We start from the raw sequence: 16,007 nt of genomic DNA, 5'->3' as shown, positions 1-16,007 counted from the left end.
AAAAAGAGAAAATAATTTGGAGTAATAAAATGCTGCCTCGTTAAAACCTTGTCAAGAAAACCCAATGGAACAAAATTTGATCGAAGAAAAAAGAGTACAACTACTCCCCCTAATTTCAATTCTTATATTAATTCATAATTGCCTTGGACGTCACTGTCTTTAATATTGCAACTTTGGTGAAATGCTTCATGTTGTCTTGTACAATCTTTAAATAACACCGTCTTCGTAAGAGATACTTTATCATTCTTTGATAACTGTAGTAATATGATGATTTGAAAAATAGCTCTTGTTGATCTCTTCAAGGGTCTCTTACATATAATGTATTATCTTGATGGTAAATGTCTTGCATGTTATAGACATTAATTACATGAAGAATATGCCTCATTAAAACCTTATTAGGAAAAACCCTGTGGGAAAAAAATCCTAATGAAGGAAAAATAATACATCATTCTTTTGAATACGCTACAAAAGTTGCCTCATTAAAAACCTTGCCAGGAAAACCCAATGGGATAAAACCTTGATCAAGGGAAAAAGAGTACAACGTGTATTTACTCCCTCTCATGATAATATCACTTGAATTATGCTTCATGCATATTCAATCATTCCAGAATGGTATCAAAATAATACAAGATAAATTATCTATAATCATATTTATTACAGGCACATCAAATTTCATGCATTATCACACTAACAAGGTAAATACCTGTGATTACATCCACCACATGATAACTAATCTATGTATACAAGTGTTCGCGAAATTCATTATGTCAAAAATCGTACATTTCACATTACGACCTTACATTTTCTATTTTCATTTCGCACAAGTATACACCTCTTAGTGTTTGAACTGTATATCCAAAAATTTCAGGTTTCTCTAGTAAATTCAATTTTACTAGGATCGCATCCATTTTATTTGGCCAATCATTATTTCGATCGATATATTTCAACGAATTTATTTTGATTCCTCGCTATATGATGTAGCACATCATGTGTAAAACTGTTGTCGACAACATTTTCTTTTCTTGTTCGATTCTATTTCTTTCTCCATGATGACATAACTTATTGAGATATCTCAATTTTCAATATATCAAGTACTTGAACTTCTTCTGAGGTTTTATAATTTGTTATGTCTAAATACTCATTAAGAGTATATGTCTCCTTAATGAAACCATCTTTGCTAATTGTTCCATTTTCATATTTTCATTTGAAAATTTTTGTATGAGAATCGAACACCATCATGCTTCAGGCATGCCATAGGTATATCAAATATAATGCTAACAAATTGTCCCTTAAGACATCAATTTGTATTGGAGCATTAAAAATTGGTGTGTGAGATATTGTTGATCTCTTTGATCAATAAATGCATCTAAATAAATTCTCTTTCAAACTATTGGTTCAAATGATATTTAGCGAGGATTTAGATGATGATACATTTATACATTATTTTCAACTTTTTAATTCCTCCCCTAATGCTGAGATAATTGTCAAATTAAATTGACAAATATTTTTACTGCATTATAAAATATCACCATTTGTAATAAGGGTTCATACTATGCATTTATTCTCAGCATTCATTACTTTCTATCTCAGTGCATTGTAGTGGATCAATTTTATACATACTGCACTATCAAAATAATTAGATGAAAAATTTAAGCTCTGACCATAAGCCAATTTTAATCGGAAGAACTATGATATTGACAAGATACGTAATAACATTCCTTAAACGGAAATGGAAAATATATTTTTCTCAATTAAATTAATTGGAGGCGTTTAACAAACAAGCTTGTTAAATCATTTATCGACATTTCAACAAGCACTCATTAAAATGTTGAGATTTATACCCACTAGCATTAACAAGATACAGTTTCGATTATTTAATCTGAAAATTATACTTATACTTTAAAATTTGAGCAATAATTTCACAAACTTTATGTTGCGAATACCATGTAATCATCTAATCTTTGTATCAAATTTATTATATACAAATAATATTTAGATGATCAACGTGACGGGTGACGGGGCCCTATATATCACCCTAATTAATTTTCAGATACACAGGAAATTCTATTCCAATTTTAGCTATTGGCTTTTAATGATCAATTGTCGATAATGAGAACAAATGATTAATAGAAATTTATAGGATTGAAGAATCATCTAGTTCTTCACTTTGATTCTGCATCATTGTTGATCCAGTGATGGTCCAACTGGTCATGCCAATCGAATTGAACTTCTGGTTCAATATAAAATATAATACAATTATTTAATTTCGAAGAATATGATTAAATATTATATAATCATATAATGATCAATGTCCACGTGACATAAGTCGTATTTGTTTCCTCCAGGGATAAACACGAATTCAAAATGATATATTCTTAAAAAATGTGCTACTTCGAGAGCACATTAACATGAATTATTGCTTCTTCAAGAGAAATACATAAATATTTTTTTGAAATATTGATATATATCTAGTTATGATTATTTACAAGTGATAGAATAATATTCTTCAGGAATATTGACACATTTAAATTAATCATGACATTTTTCTAAAATATTAATATGCATAAATTTGTGTTTCTTTAGGAACACAATACTGTATTCTTCAAGAATATTAGTATATATTATTTTTACTTCTTTTGGAACGATATATCATATTTTTCTTAAAAATATTAAAATTATAATGACGTGCTCTCCAATAGCATATCATTCTTTGAGAATATTGAAACACCAAATAGTATGCTCTTCTAGAATGATAAATCAATATTCTTCTCGAATATTAATAAAATAAGGAAATTGTTTTCCTTTTAAAAATTATAGTCAGTATTGAATTATTTGTGTTTCTTCTAGAACACAACAAGATATAATTCTTCAAAATGTGTGCTACCTCAAGGGCACGTCATGTTTTATTATTATTTCTTTAAAAGTAATATATCAATATTCTTCTGAAATATTAAAAGTTATACAAGAATTTACTCTTCAGGAGTAAAAACATAATTTTCTAATTATGCTCTTGGGGAGCAAGTAAAATATAACTAGAACATTAAAAATAATGTGCTGATTCAAGAGCAAAAATATTTTTTAGTAGACAAATATACGAGTATTAAAATAATGTATTATAAGGGTCAGAACGAGATAATTAATCAAATGATAAACAATAGTAATGGACATTTAGCGATGAACCTAATTTAATATATGGTACTTATACAATCACAAACCGCAATAATTAAGTGCCCATTTTGTTTAATATAAACTTAAAATTTGTCACCAAAATTTAACTAGATACCGTGACATAATTATGCATACATATACGCGTAAAATTAATATTACCTTCTATAGAATATGAAGATGAATCGTAAACTTACGCAGACATCATTGCCTCAGAAGCTCCAAAAATGGTACAGGAAGGAATTGATGATAAATTTGGGTGGTTGCAACCTTGGATATCAATCATTAACCACGAAGGAGAATTGCACACGTGGTGGTCACATATCTTGGGAATGGTCGGGCACATAATTTAGATGAATACGTCTATTAGTAACATCATGTTCTTCTGAAACAATTAATATTCTTTTGGAATATTTTTTTAACGTGGGTTGTGTTTTTTCGAAAATATCAACACTATATTCATTTAAAATAAATATAATTTAAGTTATACTTCTTCAGAAGCATTGAGTCATTATTCTTCTGGAATATTGAAATTGTAATACCATGCTCTTCTGGAGCAATTAATATTCTTTTAGAATATTAATAATGTTGTGATACTTCAAGAGCACCAACAAACTCTTGTTTAAAAATATTAACTCTATAGGAGTATGTTATCATTATAAGATATTTATCTGTATGAAGATCTGTTCTTCAAGAGCAATAAACATAATATTCTTCTGGAATATTAATAATAATGTTATGCTACTTTAGGAGCAACAACAAAATATTTGTAATAAACACATTTGTGATTAATATTCTTTTGGGATATTAAAAAAAAATTGTTCATGTAATGTTGTGCTACTTCAGGAGCAACAACAAGATACTCATCTATGATATCGATCTACAAAATTTCTCAAATCGGGAAATAAACTGAATTTTATAAAATCCACTCTTTGAGAGATAGAGTAATATTCTACTAGAATATTACCATCATATGAAATTTAATAACCATGAATTTTGGATTCTTTAGGAATAACAAAATATTCTTTATGACCAATATATTAATGTTGTGCTATTTCAGGAGCAACAATAAAATATTTGTAGCAGACAGATCTACAAATAATATTCTCAACAATTAATCCGTATTTGTAAAGCTTCATTATTTTTAATTTATATGAAGTACATAAAAATCGAACAAACCTTTATATATATATATATAAATTCCAAATATTATATCTTAACATATAAACATGATATGAATTTATATAGAAAAATTAATTACCAAACATGCATTAGGAAAAAGAATCTCCATACATAGAAGTTAACAAAACTGGTTACATCTTTTATTAACTAATTTTTTTTTTAACCAATATGCAAAAGATACTAAACATGCACGTGAATTTCACATATATAGAAATTAAATGTAGAACAAATATGTGACAGATTCAAAAGACAGTATTAATACTGAATAATACATGGAAAAAATGATTGAGTATGAATCAAAAGACATGAACTAATATGTGTACATATTACACATGCAAAAGTGAATTAAAATTAATATGTATACCAACGAAAAGTAAAGGAGAATGAACAATCTTGTTATAATGTACATGTTTATCGAAAGAATTCACATGACACCAAATTAATTTTGGTACATATGATAAATATTTATACTTATAAAAAAAATTACTACATTTACTAAACTTTGAAAAATTAAGCTATCGTGCTGATAACTTGTTGTGAAAAGAGAGAAAATAGAAGAAAATAGGGAGAAGTCAATAGACGTGTGTGTGTGTGTTTTATTAAGAACCAAAACCCTGTATTTATAGGGCAGAATCAGGGATACAACGGTAATTATTTCTAGGGTTGTAGGGGTGTAATTGTCATTCACCAATAAACCCTAATGAACTTTCCATTTTACAACAATTTACAGTTTATCTGAAAGAAATTATAAAATAATTTAAGTCAATTGAATTCAGTCTCTCCATAGAACAATTTTGTTTTCTTTAGCGTTTAAAGTTACAAGCAATTATCTTTTAAGATCAAATAGATTTCGTTCATATGAAAATAACACCCAAACTACACTTTAACCAGTAAATTGAACTTGCATATTTATTACCCAGAATAGTGCTATGTGGTATATGGGGGTATCATTAAATGATAAGTTTAATTAATTGTGGTGTTATGAAACCCTTTTAATTGGACCTTTGAGACCCTTTTGATTAGAGCTACCATACACCGTCGTACAAGGTGGTGTTTTAGCACTATTGATGTTATATAATACTACTTTGCTACCAAAATTTTACATAATAACATAAAATAGAGTTTTTACTCTAAATGCAAGTATTTGTTGAAAATATATAGAGGGAGGAGAATTTGATTTTGATCGTATGAAATACCCCACTTAACCTTTAAATTTGATGATTCATCTAAGGTCAAAGCCCCTCTTAAAGGTTGCAACTTTTCAAATGCAAAATAAGAACTATTTCATAAAAGTGTATAAGATTGAAGGCTACACAACTAATATATATATATATATATATATATATAACACAACTTTAATCTAGAGCCTATTTGGGAGTGATTTTAAGAATTAAATTTTTGACCGTTAAGAGAAAAGTGGGGTCCATCTGTGAGAGAAAAATTAAATATGATGACTGAATAGTGAAATAACGGTAAAAAAATCAATATTTTGGGTAAAAAAATCGCTCCCAAACAAGCCTCTAAAGTCTTCTAACTGAAAAGCTAGAACCTTTTAAAATTATATTAAAAGACACTGCCACTTGACATGTAGTTTAAAATTTCATCTCTTTAAATATGAAGACAATTTTTTCGTTTGAACATTTTCATTCTTCCATTGGTCTTAGCTTGCCAAAAATGCAACACCAACATCATTTGGAGCACATTCTAAAGGATAAATTTATTTGTACAATCATTCTGTAGAACATTATTGATGTTGTAATTATAAACAAAAGTGTTAGTGGGAAAGATGAATTATTTTTAAAATTATCCAATGACAACATGCCACTTGTCAACAATGTTGTCAAAATCATTATACACCAAGTATGATTCCTAACTGAAATCCAAGCGAAGCATAGGCCTTGATGGATTTCACTTTTGGCAGTTAAATCATTCCAACACAAAAATGAATTGCCAGTTCAGATTTCCCAAACATGCCTCACCTATTTTCACCCTGAAAACCTCAATTTGTTGAATGCAAGCCACCAAAATTGGACCCCCAGATTCTCTTTAAACCCAAAACCGCAAAACAATTTTACCACACAATTGGACCACGAAGCTTGATTTTTGCAGTATTTCATAGGGAAATGAGTCTTCCAGAACAAGATCAGCAAGAGTAAATGCTAGGGGGCAGAGGGTGTTTTTAAACTGGTTGTAGTGTGGATTTTTTCTGCTTGTGTTGTTGCAGCAAGAGCAGATGTAGTTTTTTTGAAGGCAGCAACTGGATTATTGCTAGTTTTTTTATGTACGGATTATAATTGCAAAAAAGAAAATTGGTGCTTGTTTTATTTTAAGGCCCCATTTGTATCCTATTTTTCCTGCCGTGTTAGTAATTTTTTTACCGTTACCCAACCCACCTTCTTACATCCCATTAGTCTTCTACTGTACCATAGTACACATCTATTTTTCCTTTTTCTCATTTTGCCCTTCCCCTCCTCAAACGAAGAAAAAATCTTCTACCAATGGGGAAGACGGAACTATAGAACGGGTGACGACGATTTAAAGTATCCAGTGAAATTGTTCAGCCCAATTCGACATAAGGTTGTTGAGCACTATAGCTGCAAAATATCCTCCTCCTGCATCGGTGTCGCTGCTGCCTTCCCTTCGCATCGTTATCAGAACGAATGGAACCGATCAACAAACAGGTATTTCAACAGCCTATACTTTCTTCTGGTAAATGCTATTTGTTGATGTCCAATCTTGATGTGCATAGATGGGCTACATTTCGCACGGTAACTCGTCCACTCCACCTGAACTCACATGTGCCTCAAGCTCGAAAACATATGCGCGGTGAAACCAAATGGAGTGCAAAACATTCATTGCAGCTTGTGAAACTGCCATTGCCGAGGGTCATCGAAATGGTCGGTGTTTCATGAAACACAGCTGGAAGCGTGTGAGTGAGCTATTCAACTCTTTCTCTAGCCACAACTAGAGCAAGCAACAACTGCGCAACTACAGGGACGCAATGCGTCAAACCTACAAACATCTCTACGAACTGTTGGCTTGCAGCGGGGTCAAATAAAACCTATCCACTTGTTGAATTGTAGCATCGGAGGAATGGTGTACTCGAAAGATCATGGTAACCTATTTTCTTGTCGAAATGCCTCTGCATGGATAATTGTACATTAGCACGCCATTCGGCACGCTACAGTCTTGTATGTATGCATTTCGATTCTACCATTCTGTACACATAGTTTTGCTTGGATGACTGCATTTGTGTGTCCTATTTCTTGCTCCCAAACTGTAAATGTATGTTGTCACTTCTGGCTGTGGATAATTGTTGTGTATCACTCGTTTTCGATACAAATGTACTATTCATTAATGTGTGACGACTTGACGTGTAAACGTTGTCATGCTTACTTACTGCATATTTTGTGTTCATCATACTACGAATTTGCACTTTCATTTAAGATGTAAATTTTAAGATGGACAAATCTGTCTTACTTGGGAGGTGTGGTGTTTGGTAATGGTTACTGAGGCTGTCTTTTACCTTTCTGTTCACTTTTGCACATGTGCCGGTGCTTATTGCATCGTACTATGCTAACTGAATTTGTTTGACTACCTTATTTGAATAGTACTCACATTTTGGTTTTCAAATAGAAGTATTGGTATAATTGTTTAACCCTTGTTCTCAGGAGAACAAGGAGTACAAATATTTTAAGGATAAAGATGTAAGCGAGATTTACACTTGCTATCGTCAACTAATCAGTAACAGTTACGACGAGAGCAAGTATACCGTCACTTTCACGAAGTTGTGTAGAATGGGGTTCGGGTTGTTTGAGGATAGTGCACTCGAAGACCACCAATGGGGAGAGCAACGGTTCAAGTGATGAGGGAGACAATACAAACGATAGATTAAGCGTGAATGTCTCCGACACCATAAACGACAAAAAAATGAAATCGTCCATGAGCAAGCAACAAGGAAGGAAGAAGAAAACTTTTGCGCGAGCTGTAGTTCTCAATTAATCGGGCCACAAGGGCCGTTGAAGAAGTGGTGGCAAAGATCAATACCATGATGGCTTCGACTAACAACGTTGGTGTTGCCTACATTAAAGTGTTATTACCAATTGTATGGCTCGAGCGTCGAAAACCTTTGTACTTTTACGCCTGTACACTTCTGGCACAAAAATATTATCGGGATATGCTTGGTGTCATGAGAAATGCTGAAGAAAAATTTGAATGGATTGAGTGGTAGTTCAATGACCAGGACAAACAATTCCACCTATGATATTTCGAATTTGTTGTATTTGTGTTTGTTTTCAAGAACTATTTTCCTTTTCTTTGCACCATTCCATTACCATTGAACGTTATGTGCTTAAATATTTGTAATGTGCTTATATTGTAAATGTTTTTCTGTAATGTACTTGTTTCCTTCAGACACAATTTATTGTATCAATGTAGGACAATTTATGACATAGTGTACACCCTGATTGTGGAATCTTCGTAGTGAAAAAATTATTCCCGGTGGTGGCAGGTTGATTTCATTTTTTGGAAGTATCGTACATATTTCTTTTCTCTACAATCTTTTCTCAGTAGTCAACACATCACGAGGATTTCTAGATGGATGCACCACTGTTGTTACATAGTTGGTGCAACTTGAAAGGAAGTGTCAATCAGTGCACAGAAAAGTGTATATTTGTATGTACCGAAAGAGGAAGAGAAATATGTGAAGCTGCAAGGTTATTTAAGGAAATTGTCTTCTTTATAGCTTCATTATGTTACTTGCTTCTTTAATTAAATTTATTCAACCTTTATTGAACAATGGATGATCTAAACTTCAATTTTGTCCTAATATCGGGCTCCGAAACGGAAGAAGATTGTGGGGAAGAGTAGTTGTTCAACCACTTGGTTGATGATGTAATGGCATGGGTTATGTATTGCAGAATCGCGAACATCGACACAAGAAATTACTATCACAGACAGTGACATCATATCGAACGATTTTCTTTATCTTGAAACGATCACATGCTTATGATGGAGATAATGAGTAGGAATGGACAGATGTGCTAACAAGAGTTTCGTATGTATCCAGCAATGCTGTGACATTTCGCACATATTTTACGTGACGAAAGGTTGACATCTATGAGTAAGTTAGCATGTTCTGTTGCATATTAGCGCACGAAAAGGGATATTGCCAGGTGACAAAGATATTTAATCATTCACTACAAATCGTTTGTCATTAAATTAAAGAGGTGCTACGCACGGTCGTGGCATTTTCCACTCATCTACTTCAATCGAGTTCGAATTATAACGACAGTGTGGAGCCTCAAAGGTCGGAATTGAATAAGCATCCGCTATTTTGGGGTTGCATTGGTGCTATTGAGGGAATGCTTGTGAAAGTTGTGCTACTGCATCATGAGTGTGTGAACTTCATAGGATAGAAATGAGTACCAACCCAGAATCTGTTGGTCGCAAGATTTTAATTTATACTTCACGTTCGTGCTGGCTAGATCCACTAGGAATACGCATGATGCGTGGATACTTGCTCGTGTTATACACAGTCCAAAAATACATTTTCATTAGGGGTGGGCGTCGGGTGGGTCAGTCCGGGTATTCAATAATCGGAACCGCCCATTATATTTTGGGTATTTTATAAATGGATCCATTCAGTTCCATGTAATTATTGGACCCAAACCCAAACCCGAACCATCGGTTCTGATTTGGGTTCGGTTCTACCCATAACATTTTTTTGAATACATATTTAGTAAATCCAACCATGTAATTAGACGAATTATCACAAACTATCCATTATGTCATAGATTTAGTAACTGACATTAATGAATTAATCATCCAAGACGTAAACAAAGCCTTAACATATTAAAAGTTACACAAAAAAATTAATAAGACTAGCCTTAAAAGAGCATGAAAAACTAGTTAGAATTTAAAAGAACTTTAGCAGGAGTATAAAACCAGCATTAAACAAAGCCTTAAAACTTAAAAAGAGCATCAATAAGACCATCTTATTATGATAATAATTAGAAGTTCAAAAAATTTTAAAACTAACATGAGAATTTGAACAACAGAAAAATGTCATCAAAAGAGCCATAAAATATTAACCACAAACTCTAGATGATGAATATTCTCAATAGATTTTTAGTCGCCTACATTAATCCATGTGAGTTGTGTCGCACCAACCATTTAGACATCCATTGCATGAGTTGTGGCATTAACAAAATCTACAAGACATAATTAAAATATAATAATCATTACAAGTTTAACAAAATTAAAATTTATTAGATTAACAAAATGCAATATAAGAATATGGAAAAACAATGTTTACTTACCCGTCTCAATTTTTCTCGTAAAACTCCGTCTCTTCAATGCAAATTCCATCTTTGGATACTTTTAAGAGTCTAGATTCTTCATGTAACCAATTTTGTGTGCAAATTAATGCCTCAACTGTTTTAGGAGTTAAAAGAACTCTTAAATGAATCAAGAATCCGTCCACTCGTGCTAAATGCTGACTCAGAAGCAACCGTATAGACGGGAATGGCAAGCACATCCCTCGCTATCTCAGATAAAGTACTAAATCTTTCACTATTAATCTTCCACCAATATAAAATGTCAAAATTTTTATTTGCGGGGCTTTCAGTACTTTCTCCTAAATATTTTTGAATATCATCTTTTCCAATTAAATTCACATTGCTAGTTTTCAATTTTTTGTACCCTATGTCAACTTTATTAAATGGACTCATATCATCTCCATCTCCATCTTCATCATCATTCGAACCATCGACAGAAGTTAGTCCATTATTAGAATTACTACCACCAATCCCACCGTCAATATCGTGTCGTCCCTTCTATTCATTGTATAAAGCATACAACCTTTTCATAACTTCACTCTTTAACACACCTACCTTGTTGTCATCATATAAGATACTTGCACAATATGCAACATACTCAAATTTGTACGTAGGATCAAGTACAATTGCTAAAAGTAAAAGCTTGTTCATTTTCTCAATTGTGCCCAATACTTGTCAAACTTGACCTTCATATTGCATGCTATACTTCTTAGCAAATGATCATTTTTATTACTCAATGTTGTTAGTGCATGATCAATGTTGCAAACTTTTTTGAAGTAAAGATTAGAAGTAACATGTAGTGATGAACTAAACTTCAAAATGACTTCATAAAAAATTCTTAAAAATTTGGCAAATTTTCTTGCCTTATCCCAATCATCACTAATAGGTGGTCATTCTCTTTCGTGTCCATTTTCACGCTCATCAAAATATTTATAATAAAATCCATCCTCTTTCTCCGTTTATTCAAACGCTCTCTGAAATTCAATGCACTATCAAACATTAAAAATGTTGAATTCCATCTAGTAGGTACATCTAGAACAACAAGATTTTTGCAACTAATCTTCTCTCTTTCAACACAAGCTTTAAACTTCATATGCCTAGAAGGAGATGATCGAAAGTATTTTATAGCATTTCGAATACTTGCTATGGAGTGGTTAAACTCCTTCAACCCTTCAGTAACAATCAAATTTATAATATGCACCGAACACGTAACATGCAAATAAGCTCCACCCAAAATCATGCAATCGGCTTTCCAATTCTTCAACTTGTTCTTCACATAAATGATTGCTATTTCATTTGCATTTGCATTGTCAATGGTAATAGTCGACACGTGCTCTATTCTCCAATCAAGCAAACTATTTTCAACAAGTTTTCCTATTGTCTCCCGTTTATGATTTGGAACAACGGAAAAGCTCAAAATCCTCTTACGTAATTTCCAAGTTCTATCAATAAAGTATGCTGTGAATACCGTGTAATTGATATTTTGAATTGATGTCCAACAATCAGTGGTAAGAGCAACCCTTTGCCTATTCTGAATAAGTTTATTCTTCAATGATTCCTTTGTCTCACTATAAAGATAGAGCACATCCCTATCAATTGTTCTTCGAGAAGGAATATCAAACTTAGGATTGAGTTTTTGTACAAACTCTTTAAAACCCATACCCTCCACAAAGGAAAAGGGCAATTCATCAATTATAATCATCCTAACTAGATATCTTCTACATTCTTCTTTATTATACACCGATGCTATAAGATTAAACATGCTACCATCACCATTACCACCATCATTTCTCTGTCGAGTTAAGGTCTTTTGTTGGTCACCAAACTGAGTAGCATTATATGCATGACAATTATCTAAATGCTTCCACATACTAGAAGTATCACCTTTTGAATTACTTTGAAGGACTTTTCCACAAAAATTACATTTTGATGTTTCTCCATTACCTACCCTAGTAAATCTCAACCAAATTGCTGAACTTGTCTTTGTTCTCTTTTTAGTTCCAGGTGTCTCATCATACATCTACAAAAAATAAACTATTTTGCCATAACCCGTAACAAATTTAATTTAAAGAGGAAAAAAATATTAAAGGCACACCACAAGTAATAGTACTAGTTGTTGCATGATAGAGACTTGAAGATAAACTTAGACTTGAACGAATCCATAAATCAATCAATAGCTTGAGAATTTTGATTGATGAAATTGATTTTCGACGACAAATGAATCTAGAAAACCAAGTTGAGCCCAGCATCCTTTGAATTTCAACCATATGATTATTAAAAAACAAATAATACATCAATACTAGAAAAAAAGGTAATTATTAAATCACCGATTAATAATCCATTAAGTACTAGGATTATTTATTAATTGCTTTCAGGTTTAATCAATATTTGGGATTATTTATTAATCCATTAAGCTCCAACATTTTGATCCATTCATCATATTACAGATAATAAAAGAAAAAAGGTGAACCATAAGATCATGGTTGCACAAAAAAAAAAAAAAAAAAATTGTTCAAATTTCTTGATAAATTGATACTTTTCATTACATGTTTATTTTCATATTCAGATTTTTAATTTCATTGCAAGTTGGTTACCTGTGGTGTTGGTGCCGGTGACGAAGACATTGTTAGACAAAAGAGAACGCCAAAAGGAATTGGGAAAACGAGGCAGCCGACAGGATATTAAAATTATTTATAGGTTTGGCAGTGGGCAAATCCTTTTGGGCAAGATTTATATATATTTGGATTTTGTAACTAAAATGGGCCAAAATATTTGGATTTAATACTTTCTTTAGGTTGAATTGAAGAGCCCATTTACTTTTTAAGTTGTAGTCTATAGATATCAAATTTTGTAATTTTTTTATGCAATCTATTAATTATTAAAAATAAAAAATTTACAACAAAATCGGTTCCATTCGGTTACCCATGGTTCCAATTCAAGAACCAAAAACCGACCCAGACCTAATCGGTTCTCGGTTTTCGATTTCGATTCCTATTTTATTTTATTGAACCGAACTGGAACCTTCGGTTTCGATTCGGGAGATTCGATCCGATTAAAATGCTCACTCCTAATTTTTGTTGCCGGCATCGGGTAAGTACTATTTTGTTGACTCTAGGTTTGCTCATCAGCCGAGGTATATGTCCCTATACAAAAGGTTAGATATATCGTACCATTTTCAGTAGTTTTGAGACAAATAAATAGGACGTTGTCATAGATTTCGTAATGCTCGAGGGAGGTTTAACTTCAGACACTCATCTTACAGAAATTTCATAGAAGTGCCTTTGGTGTGTGGAAATAGAGATGGAAAGTCCTAGACCGTATGCCTAGCTATCCCTTCCCAACACAAGTTGAAGTTGTTGTAGCCATGACGGGAATTCATAATTTCCTACAACATTCTGGACTAGTGGACGAGGCGTTTACAAAAGCAAATGTGGATGAAGATGCAGACGAGGTTAAAATGAAATGCACGCCAAAATGAATGCACCTGAAATGCAGCGAAGTTAGTGGCATAGTAGTTGTGATAGGAAAGTAGTTTTTAGAAATTCATAATCTGCACGTGTCTAGTGTTGTTTTTGAACGTCTACAAACTATCGGCCGGGGTATTAGATTATTGTTTGTCAGCATTACTGTTGTGTAATTTGTTGGAAAATAATTGCGTAGTCATTTGCTGTAGAATGGCATTATCGGAGAGTACCGAAAACGCATTGTTGTGGACCGTGGATTCGATGTGCATTGTCGTTAGAACATATTGCAGCCGTGCTCTTTTGTAGCCTTTTTTTCTCTTTCAGTGGGTGGAAAGAGCTGTCATTTACACAAATGAAGTAGCCTCTGAATATTCAAAGCCTGTTGAACAATCCATCATGTTATGCATGCATGATAAGGACAAAAGGGTGAAACTGGAATTTGGATCAAATTGATTTCAAAAGAAAGGATATAATATTTGAATGGTACCACATTGATGTGATGTACAAAGAGCATTATGTGCTAAAAATGGGGATCAAATGGATACTAAATTCTAGTTATAGATATCTGGTGTATTGAATTGTAGATTGATCAGTAGTTCTAGTGTTTGTTGCCTCTGTTTGGAGTCTTTAAATTTTAATCAAAGCACGACTACTAGTCAAGAATTTATGTTGGGGATTCGGTGTTACATTCAAGAACTCTTGAGCTATTCGATTAATTTTTTTGAAGATGAACATGGATTTCATGTGGAAAAAATGGCTTTGTCGACCTAATTTTGACACAATTTTGAATGGGACCCATTGTTCATTTTGGAAGATCAACATTGATTTTGAATGGGACCCATTGTTCAATTTTGAATGAGAACATCAAAATTATATATTTATTTGTCAAAATTGATGTTTGAATGAATGAGAAATTGGAGTTCAAAGTGTAACAATTAAAATGAGTTTCCCATTGTTCAATTTTGAATGAGAACATCAAAATTATATATTTATTTGTCAAAATTGATGTTTGAATGAATGAGAAATTGGAGTTCAAAGTGTAACAATTAAAATGAGTTTATGTGTTAGAGGGAAAAAAATTTAACTTTGTCCTACATAGGAAAATGATGAAGGTAAATACCACTTTTTATATGATTATACTTTAGAATGGTGTAATCATGTGTGACATAGAGACTTTCTACACATATACACGCAAGTGGTGCAAAGTAATGGAAAAATCAAAACTTCGGACCTTGAACTTGTGCGTGAGCAGGACCTGCCCAATCAAATGGGGCAAAATTAGCCCCTCAGGTAGGTCCACGTTTGCCTATTTTTCTTAATTTTTTTCCTGCAACTGAAACATTTGAAACTCCAATTGTTATTCCCATTATATTATGAAGTTAATGACATGTTTATGGATGAAAGTAACACACCATTCATGAGGCTAAGCGTATATCTGGTCTTGATTGGGCTTTTTTGTGACTAAAAGGGTCAAATTCTGTTGTGGCTCAGGTTGCAACAGAAAATGGTTTGAATGGGGAAAAATCGGAGAACTTTGAATTTGAAAAGATGGTAATAGAAAATATTGTTCTACCTGACTACCTTAAATCTTGCGAGGTTCTTGATTAAAACTACTTTGGAATTCAATGAGGGTGAGGGAGATGTCCAAGTTAACAGCGTACTTGATGCGTGGAAACATTGCAGATATACTTCCACTTTGTTCTTGTTCAGTATATGTAACAATTTATCGATAAAATCTTATATTAGCTGAAGTTAAGTTATCATTGATAGATGAACATGGATTTCATTGTATATCTACAACCTTAGGGCGCGAATAAGAAGACTTGAGAACAATGCACTATCATAATAGTTGACTTTT

At 32.6% G+C, this 16,007-nt stretch overlaps 1 long non-coding RNA gene across 1 annotated transcript; it reads left to right on the top strand.

Moving 5' to 3' along the window:
* Nucleotides 1-6,913: 6,913 nt before the first annotated feature.
* LOC111411091 lies at nt 6,914-8,765 on the top strand. Its single transcript, XR_002705827.1, has 3 exons — nt 6,914-7,028; nt 7,097-7,462; nt 8,019-8,765. It is a non-coding gene; the product is annotated as an uncharacterized LOC111411091 (long non-coding RNA).
* The last annotated feature ends 7,242 nt before the right edge of the window (nt 8,766-16,007 follow it).

Source organism: Olea europaea, chromosome 15 (assembly GCF_002742605.1).
Source record: "Olea europaea var. sylvestris chromosome 15, O_europaea_v1, whole genome shotgun sequence".
NCBI lineage: Eukaryota > Viridiplantae > Streptophyta > Magnoliopsida > Lamiales > Oleaceae > Olea > Olea europaea.
This window is presented reverse-complemented; position numbering and strand designations above follow the sequence as displayed.